The sequence below is a fragment of the Hesperophylax consimilis genome, chromosome 3, assembly GCF_061612785.1.
Source record: "Hesperophylax consimilis isolate HC1 chromosome 3, BYU_Hcon_1.0, whole genome shotgun sequence".
In the NCBI taxonomy this organism is placed as follows: Eukaryota; Metazoa; Arthropoda; class Insecta; order Trichoptera; family Limnephilidae; genus Hesperophylax; species Hesperophylax consimilis.
This window is the reverse complement of record NC_142838.1, coordinates 8,718,007-8,727,481: the sequence shown is the minus strand read 5'-3', so window position 1 is coordinate 8,727,481 and position 9,475 is coordinate 8,718,007. Positions and strand designations below refer to the sequence as shown.

Genomic DNA, 9,475 nt, shown 5'->3' with positions numbered 1-9,475 from the left:
ATACATGTTATTTTAATTAGACACCACGTATAATTTACATATATTTGAAATGAGTTATTTATAATGTTTGTATCATAATATTAAATTGAAAAAACCGATAATAATATACTCTGTGTTGTTTTGCGAATAGTAAACATAGATGAAAATTGATATCCTTACGTGAAAATATCATAATGGAGCGACCCATTATAATCGGCACGAAAGATCTTTGAACAAATAAATCCCCCAAAGTATTATAATATTCAAAATTTTCTTCACATATTTTAATATTTTCTGGTTATCTTTATTTGATATTTTTTATTAAGACCCACGGAATGGCAAATGAAAGAACGAATGCACTGCGCAATGCCGTAGAAAACGGTAAATAGGAAAGATAGTCAATGAAACGGACATTTTTCTTAAATCATTCGAATTTTATTCACAATTCACAACATAAAACTTTATAGCAAACCATTTAAAAAAAATTATATTCGTTTATAATTTTATTACTACAATCATGAAATAAACGTTAATTTATAACATTTACAGAGGTTCAAAAAAATTGTCTAAATGGTGACACACGTCTAATTAAAAGGACACAGTGAGTTTTGAAAGGTACACACATCAACAAAAGGAGTATGGTTTGAAGGTGTTTGTTTTTGATTTTGTTTTTTATTTTAATATTTGTACCTAGAACGCTTTCTTGTAGTATTGTACGTTAGAAATATAGAATAAGATAATGTCTTTTTTAGAATAGCGAAATAAGCATCAAAAAAGTAATAAATAGTGAAGTTACAATTGTCACAGAAATAATAACTAAATCCTAAAAACCACACTAAAATCCATCTCAATTTCACTAGTATAGTAATCCCAGAGAGACGTCGTACGTGACGTCATCGTTCTAGTGTCTTCTGTTTTTGCGTTTTCATACAAGACGTGTGAGAAGGAAGAGGACGGTCGTCGATGACGACCTGTACGGTATGTACGGCCTCTGCCTGGGACTACTATAGCGTAATCTCCCTGAAAGTTGCTTCCATCACCTCGAAAAGAATTTTTTTATCTTGATCATCTCTAATTTGATAATATGATTGAATAGAAAATATATACATTTAAACGGATAACAAATGAGTGATGAAATGGACGTCCATTTCATTACACAAAAGGTTGTCCGATACATAAAACACAGTGATTTTAGTTTAAAACTGAGTTTAGTCGGAATACATTTTTTTTTTGTATTTTTACGTAATTTGCAAGAAGAATATAATGTGAACACAATAAATAAATAAAATATGAAAAAAACAATCACTTACGACACAAACGGTTCGAGGATTAAAAAATATTTTTTTCTTTGGTATCAAATTTTTCACATTAGAAAGCGAGGCGAATGACAAACACATGAGAAAATTAACTGGTTATTTCAGGGCTACCATCAGCATTTTTTGGCGTATGGCGTGTATATGGTAGATAGCGAACGTCCATTTCAACAGACGTCCGTTTCATTGACACTCTCCTACATAAATAAATCACTCACCTCTCCTACTTTAGTGAATGATTTTTTGTACACTCCCTACAGTAAAGCTTCTCAACCTTTTTAGTGTCGGGGCCCTTTTAAAAGCAAAAAGTTAGGTTGAAAAACCTTACGACCCCCGCACTATATATCAAAGTTTTACATCACAAACGTGAAAAATAATGTGTGTACGCTTGCCACGGTTACCGATAAGCGAGTAATCCATTGGATTAAAATATTGTTGCAGCTGCCGAAATATTCGTTGAGACTCATAACCAACTAAATGATATACTGGCTGACAAAACTATAAAACTAGAATCATTTTTGCCTGAAGATTTAGGTAATTATTGACTTGCACAACTATGTGAATATGGAAGCTTGGTAAGGCTTTAAAAACATTGAATCCATTTGCCACTTCATACTTGTGCGAAAAAGGTTTCACATGTCCACATGGTCTATTATTGCTTGAAAATAATTTGCTCAAATGTCGATCCACGCACAAATAACCTTTTAATTAAAATCTCTTAATTTATTGGATTATAAGAATAATAATAATTAAAAATTAATAAAATACTTCGTTTTAACCACTTTAATCAATTAAAAACCCTGAAGAAGTGAGCGTTGCTCATGAAACATGTTGGTAATAAACAATAAAAGTGGTTAAAACGAAGTATTTTATTAATTTTTAATTAAAATGGTGCCACAAAATAAGTTTGCTGAGTTAGAAGAAGTAATAATAATAATATTTGGTTAATTTATAAAGCACCCTTTTCGTGAGAAATCACCTTAAGGTCGCTAAAGAAAATAGGTATTTAACCCTTTGATTATAATATGAAAGTAATTTTTTAATGGAAGTATTATTTTTTTATGATTTGTTTCGTTATCCTCTAACTAGGTGGGGCTTATAACGCTACCCTTTCAAGTGTAACTAAGCAGAACTACGGCTCATTTGGCCTTATCACTATTACCATATGAAGGTTGTATTTACTTGACTGATTTTAAGTTACATTAATGTGTTTATTGAGGAAAAATTCTAAATTGGATAAAGAAAACCCATAAAAATGACGAGAAAAAGAAACACATTCAGTTTTGAACTTTGTACTCAATTTCACCATTGTGATTTACTGAATGTAAATAATTCATTTTTTCATCATTGTGCTATATCCTTTTCATTTTTGTGGTCACGTTACATCTACATATTTGGTGTATCTGCATATATGCCGGTTAGAAGAAAAACGGTTGGAAAAAAAATTATTAACATTCTTAATTTTTCACAAAAAAACAATACCTTTAGTCAACACTCCACCCCTGGCAGACATTCATTTGTAGTTATCCTAGGAATTTTGACGCCATGCTATTTTTAATGAAAGGATTTTCGCATCCGTGACCTAATTTTTTTAGTATACCTGATCGGCCCTCCTCTCTACTCTGGGAGTCGCGACTACCAGGTTAAGAAACGATGCCCCACGGAGACGAAATGCATAAGATTATCTACAAATGAAAAAAAAAACAGAATCTTTACATTCGATTAGGAGCGGAGTTAAATAAAGAGCGCTGGTATTTATTAGAGACAAATCTGCATTTATAATATGCATATGGCTTCGTCATTAACAGGTTAACGGTCTATGTCAAAATATTAAATTCTGGAACCCCCGGGGTTAAATATCTCCATTAATAAAGTTCCGTTTGAAAGCAATGTCGTTTCCAAACATTGCTAATGATTTTTTGGAAATACTTGTAAGTTAAACGTTGATCTCAAAAGGGGACCTGAATTTTCAATTATTGCTTACTTATTATTAAAATATGTACATTTTTAAACCAACATTTTTATTGGAAATTAGTAAAAGTTTTATAAAGGAACTATCCATATGTACCTACCTACGTACGATATTTAATTGCAAATATGTTTATGGCAATAATGAGTTTCCGTAACCTCTCAATCTTCCTCTACCTCATCTCCTTCTCTTTCCCACTCTATTCGTACACAGTTGACATTTGTCACATGAGAACGGGTCGCTTCTACGATTCGTTCTTAAGTTCAACAGCTCGGCTGTGGAACGAACTGCCGGCCTCTGTGTTTCCTCCATCCTACAACATGGGACTCTTCAAGACCCATGTTCACTCTTCCTCTCCACAAAAAGACCCTCCACACAGCATCCCCAAAGATGACATAGGCCCTGAGGGAAATTATTTTCTTCAGGGCCTCCTGTGTGGAGTTAATATAAAAAATAAAAATAAATTCAGCCACACAACACACAACATATCCTGATTCAGGATGCCATATTCCCACTCGGTTTAGTTGGAAGCAGTGAAAACTCTGTGGTAGTATTCACATTAAAAAAAATCCTAGTGATTATCATTTGTTTAGCCGATGTTACCTAAATTTATAACACAATAATTTTCAAATATAAGATTGAAATAAATAACATCAAAATATCACATACAAACAAGTAAGTAACCCGCCTCACTAGAAGATTTCTGTTCTGATTAATAAATAACTTGGGATATTTCTATAAATTCCTGATGCTTGAATAAACGCAAGCTAATTATTGGACGACTGAACGCTGAAATTACTGATAAAACGTTGTCAAAGTCAGCGAGATCAGTGTCTATGAAAGCGGTTTGATAACATCCCTGGTGTACGGTGTATGGCAGTGATGCATATAATTTACAAAGGAAGGACAAAGTATAATTATAATATTGTAGAAATGAGACCTGAATTGTAATCGCATATTTAAACTTGAGATCCAAAAGGAATGCCAGACAATTAAAAGCAAAGGAAACGCTTATATGTTAGGGACACTTGCAGCGTTTGCGTGATGACGACAGGAGCCTTATGAGAAGAAGGTTTAAGGAACTTCCCATGAACAAAATGACAGGATCAAATACTCGACAGAGATTTCATGAAGGTTGGGAAAAGGAACGTTAATAAATTATAATGTGGATTTTTTTATATGTGCTGGATTGTTTACCAGCACGGAATTGAGCGGCATTCCAACTTATCTGCTGCACGGTTACTATCATTGATTGAATATTTACAGTTGGCTTAATTTACTATTTTTTATTTATCAGAATTGAAAAATAAATTAAAAAATCGCGGAGAAATTACAGAAGAGTTAAATAATTTTTAGCTTAGTTTTTTTTTAATAAAAATAGGAGAAAATTTTCCGAAACTTTTCCAATGTTTGAAACATAATTTCAAGCAAAGCTATATCTTTTCCCGTTCACTTGCTGAAAGAAATATAAAACACATCAAAATTCAATCATAAAGCTAGGGCCAATGATTTTTGAATCGTAAAACGTCGCATCAATTGGCCCTATCATTTGTTCCAGCACAATCGCCGTTGGAAGAATAAAAGTGAGGCATGAATTTGTGTGAGAGTAATGGAGGGAGTCTCCGGTAGAGCGCGCCGATTCCCGTCCGAGCCGCCCTATCGATCGTCCCGCCCGCTATATAACCCGCCCAACCCCTCCCGCAGACACACCGTCGCAGACTGCGAGAGAACCTACACGCCTGTCCACTGTCCGCCGGTGAACCAACCACCTGATCATTTCACCAAACTGACAAACATTCTAAACAAAACAAGCGAAGTTTCAAAAAGACAATAATACACTTCCCTACCCTTAGTTTCAAACAGTGATTTCTGTTTTTTTTTTTCATTTTGTCGTGCGGAAAACCTCCGATATCCAACAAGTACTTTTTAGGAGGTTAGTCATTGACAAACACTCTAGTTATATAAAGACGTTGCACGGTTATACAATTTTTGACATTTGGCGCAGCCGAGTCATTACCACTTATCCAATTTTGAGGACTGCATTTTCCATGTTTTGAGGTGAGTGCATTTATTGTAAACATTTCAAATGCTTCGAGTGATAACGCTTTGCTTCATATATTTTATTCCCATTGTTTTTGACATCTCAGTGTACCAATTATTTTTCTAATAAATATCAAACATAAAGTGGTTGCTCTACATATAATAATATAGATACAGCATATATGCAAAATGAAAAAAATACAACAAGAAAATGCTTAAAATGGAACAAAATTGAATAAGTAATTGAAAAGTCTGATGAATTATTGACGAATTTTCTATTAAGTTGTCACTACGTTAATCAATTTCTGAGAAAGAATAATTTTGACAAGACTACAAACGTTTGAGTAAATTTTCGTGGAAGCCTCGTACAGAGCATTCAGTAAAATGGAAATTACTTGGTGGCAACCATAATAATACACTGTATTGTGTGCTTCTGCTTCAAGCACCTGCTACGTCATTACAGACATTATCATTATCATCCCTTTGTACTCACCGCCATAACGATGAGCTCTTTGGGCAAAAAATAAATCACATGGTATTACTAACGACGTAATTTATCATCTTCGCTTTGCGTTATTTCATTATTTCAATTCCCTAACTGCCTGGATAAGTATTACGAAAAAAACACGTTCATTATCATTGTTAACCCTTTGCAATATTTCTCTATCTCGCAAAACGAAAGGCAGCGTTCAAAATTTTATATTTATTTTTTCAAGGATGCAAATTGGACATTCACGTTAACGGTAAAAAAAAAACCTCGTTTATGGGCGAGGAACGGTTTCAGAATTTTTTTTTTTTTTTTTTTATAATCCTACGCTTTGATTCTCGCAATTAATTCATTATTAAATTAAATATTTCACATTTCGTTTGAAAGCCAGCAGGTGCTATAATATTGTTATTTTATGAATCCTTTTTAAAAAATTTATTTAATCGGTTGTGGAGGTCGGATCACATAACGTTAGCGATTCAATTCTCATTTACTCATTGTTCAATATTATGTTATGTTATGTTATTCAACGGTTAATATACTTACCGACATGACTTGTATGATTTTTTTTATTTTTTATTTTTTTTATTTTAGCGACTATATAAAATAATTGTTACATACAAAATATAATGGTGAAATTAAGTATAAAATATTGTATTTCTTAGTCCTCCTCACTAGGGGGTCCTGTGCCGAGGCGGACTAAAGTTATTTAAATATGGTTTATTTGTCTTCTATGTCGTTTTTAGTGTCTTCTATGTCGTTTTTAGTGTCTTCTATATCGTTTTTAGTGTTTTCATTAGGGTTTTTTCATTGACCTCTTTCAGCCATATTTTTATTAATGATTTGTATTCATTAGGATTTTTTATTAGTTTTATGTCTTGGGGAAGGATGTTATGGAGTTTTGTTGCAAAGTATGTATAGTTTCTTTGTCCGAATGTGGTTTTATAACTTGGAATATTTTTTATTATGTATTACTGAAGATTACTTATTATGTATTACACGTGATCTAGTTTAGGAATATTATGTGACTTTTCATGTACGGTAGGCACAACGGAAATGTTTCAACGGAACTCTCTCATATACCGGGCTGGAAGCGGTACGTAATTTAATGCCGTGGTTACTTCTGTTATCGAGCGTTGTGATTATTATTAGCATTATTGTATAATGCAAGCGGTGGGAGGTGTGTAAGTTGGGTCATACCTGTAAAATGCTTTCAGTAGTTCCAAATCAAATTGCCAATTTGCTAACTACTTATATTGATATCATTTTATTTTATCTCTCACTAGAAACAAACTTTATCAAATTTACAACATCAACTTAAACGCGCGGTTAAACGTGTGATAAACATGGGTTAAACGTGTGTTAAACGTTGGTTAAATGCGTCAAAATAATTTATAACTCAGAAGCGTTTAAAAATACTTCCACTAAAATATAATAACGTATTAGGTCCTCTATTTTATCGATAAATCTATCAAAAGTTTTTCGATATTTTTATTGATTTGTGAATATGTTTTTTATAGCCGTAAACGAAAATATTTTCTTTAAACCTTTTTTATCTCCTTCATATAAACAGAATGCAGTACTGTAACCCATCGAATAGGTGATTTATTTCACTGATTGCGTGACGACTCGAGCATTGGACTACTATGAACATTAAGCACAAAAGGCCGAAAATTGAAAAACCTCGCTGCACGAAGTTTATTCAAGAGAAAGATTGATGAGAGGTGATTTAGATATTGCAAATAAACATAGCTAAAGGCTAAAGGGTAATAATTTACACGACAAAACAAAAAAGATAATTATTTTAATAGCATTTTTTTAAACTAACTAACTAACTGTTTTCATTTTATTTTAATCTGTTTTAATTTTATATATATATTTTATTTCATGTGCCATACAAAAATGTACCTAATTATTTAAAAAAGTAACTAAATAAAAAAAATAAAATAAAATAAAAAAATAAAAAAATTAAAAATAAAAACTAGCGCCGTTGCCTCGAAGGGGTAGGCACTGGGGACAGACAAAACAACTCGGTCTTGGCATCCACTACTTGCTTCATTTACATTCGAACATCTTCTCACAAATTCTCTACTGTTATTCCGACGCTTGAAATCTTGTACGCTTAACCGTGACATGTGGGGCATCCTTGACTTCGTCAACCATTCACATTCGCATCATACATTCTACATTACACTCCATTCTTCGTTCATTCGCTCCCTATGCCCAAACGATCTAAGCTTCACTTTCTTCTACTTACTAATTATGCTTCTATCAGCCTTGCATTCTTTGCGACTCTCCACATTTTTCATACATGGTTTATCACACATATGCCTCAGGGATCTCATTTCTACAGCATTCAGTCTACTATCGTCTTTCCTCTGCCAGTTCTCATGCCTCACCGCCATCATTGTGGACTGCTAACTTCATTTCTTTGGACATTTTTTTGTTAACGGCAACCGCGTTCAGTCCTCCATTAATGAAGTTCCCTGCATTTACCCTTCTTTCAATATCTCTATCGGCATTTCCATTTCTCGTAAACATACTCCATTTCAAGTCCCAAAATAATATATTCCTGATAATAAATACTCAGCCTACGGATCGATTAAACACATATCATTATCTCCCTTGTTTCACATTAATGAAACGAAATTAATATGTAGGTACAACGATTTATTTATACTTCAAGTTACTTGCAAGCAAAATGGACAAAATAGGTTTGATATTTCGTTTGCTATAAAAATATCTATACCCATGAGAATATCGTTTATTTTAAAGCGCAGCATCCACCGCAAACGAAGCTAAGCTAGTACTAACTTAATTTAGCTTAGCTCGCATCGTAACAAGTCTTTTTCGTACTTTCATACACGGTCGTAGTGGAAACTAAAGTATGAAAAAGACTCAACTAAGTTAGTACTAGCTTAGCTTCATTCGCGGTGGATATTGCGCATTATCTATATGGTCTAAATAGTAATAACACATACAGAACATATTTTTAATGAAAATTTTTTTAGATCGCATCGTGTATTTCATTTCTAAGCGGAATAAAAAATCATCAACTCAAAAACTCTTTCAATGAATTTTAGTGTAAATATCCAATTTAGAACTAAATGTATAAAAATTAGACAAGCAACAAAATATCTACCTATAATATAATATTTAAAAGAAATTTATTTTCATTTTAAAAATTGGAAGTGATGTGTTAAGAATTCAAACAAGTTATTGTACCTGCCTACAATATTTTTTTTTTAACTTCCTCAAATTTTTGTATTTGATTTTCTCAAATGAAATAAAAGATATTTTGAAGTAAATAGTGAAAGCTTGCATTGATTTATAATTTATGTAAGTATCATTTAAGTCTTACATTCTCATATTTAAGTTCAAAGCAGTCTTCCCATGGGTCGGTAAAAAATCGACCAAAACCGAGAGCGGTGTACCGAGAGTCCACCGATCCATATATTTGTATTGGGGCTTGCAAATATTGCAAACGGGTCGGGGGGTTTGCGGAAGCGATGTGATATTTACCGCGTCACACACGATATCACTTAATGAACTTGCAATCATAATTCTAACTAATAACGTATATTTCAGTTAAATTATTTCAAAATATTCTTTATATTTATTTTTATGTACATTCATCTAAAACTTATTATAGCCCGTGATTTTTTTTTATTTGTTTGCGCTAGTAGG

At 32.7% G+C, this 9,475-nt stretch overlaps 1 protein-coding gene across 1 annotated transcript in view; it reads left to right on the top strand.

The window, feature by feature from the left end:
* The first annotated feature begins 4,982 nt into the window (after positions 1-4,982).
* Positions 4,983-9,475, top strand: part of LOC149424912 (uncharacterized) — a 51,069-nt gene continuing 46,576 nt past the window's right edge. Inside the window, exon 1 of the mRNA XM_089646890.1 lies at positions 4,983-5,319. The gene's annotated coding sequence lies outside the window, so the exon portion shown is untranslated. The remainder of the gene's footprint in view (positions 5,320-9,475) is intronic.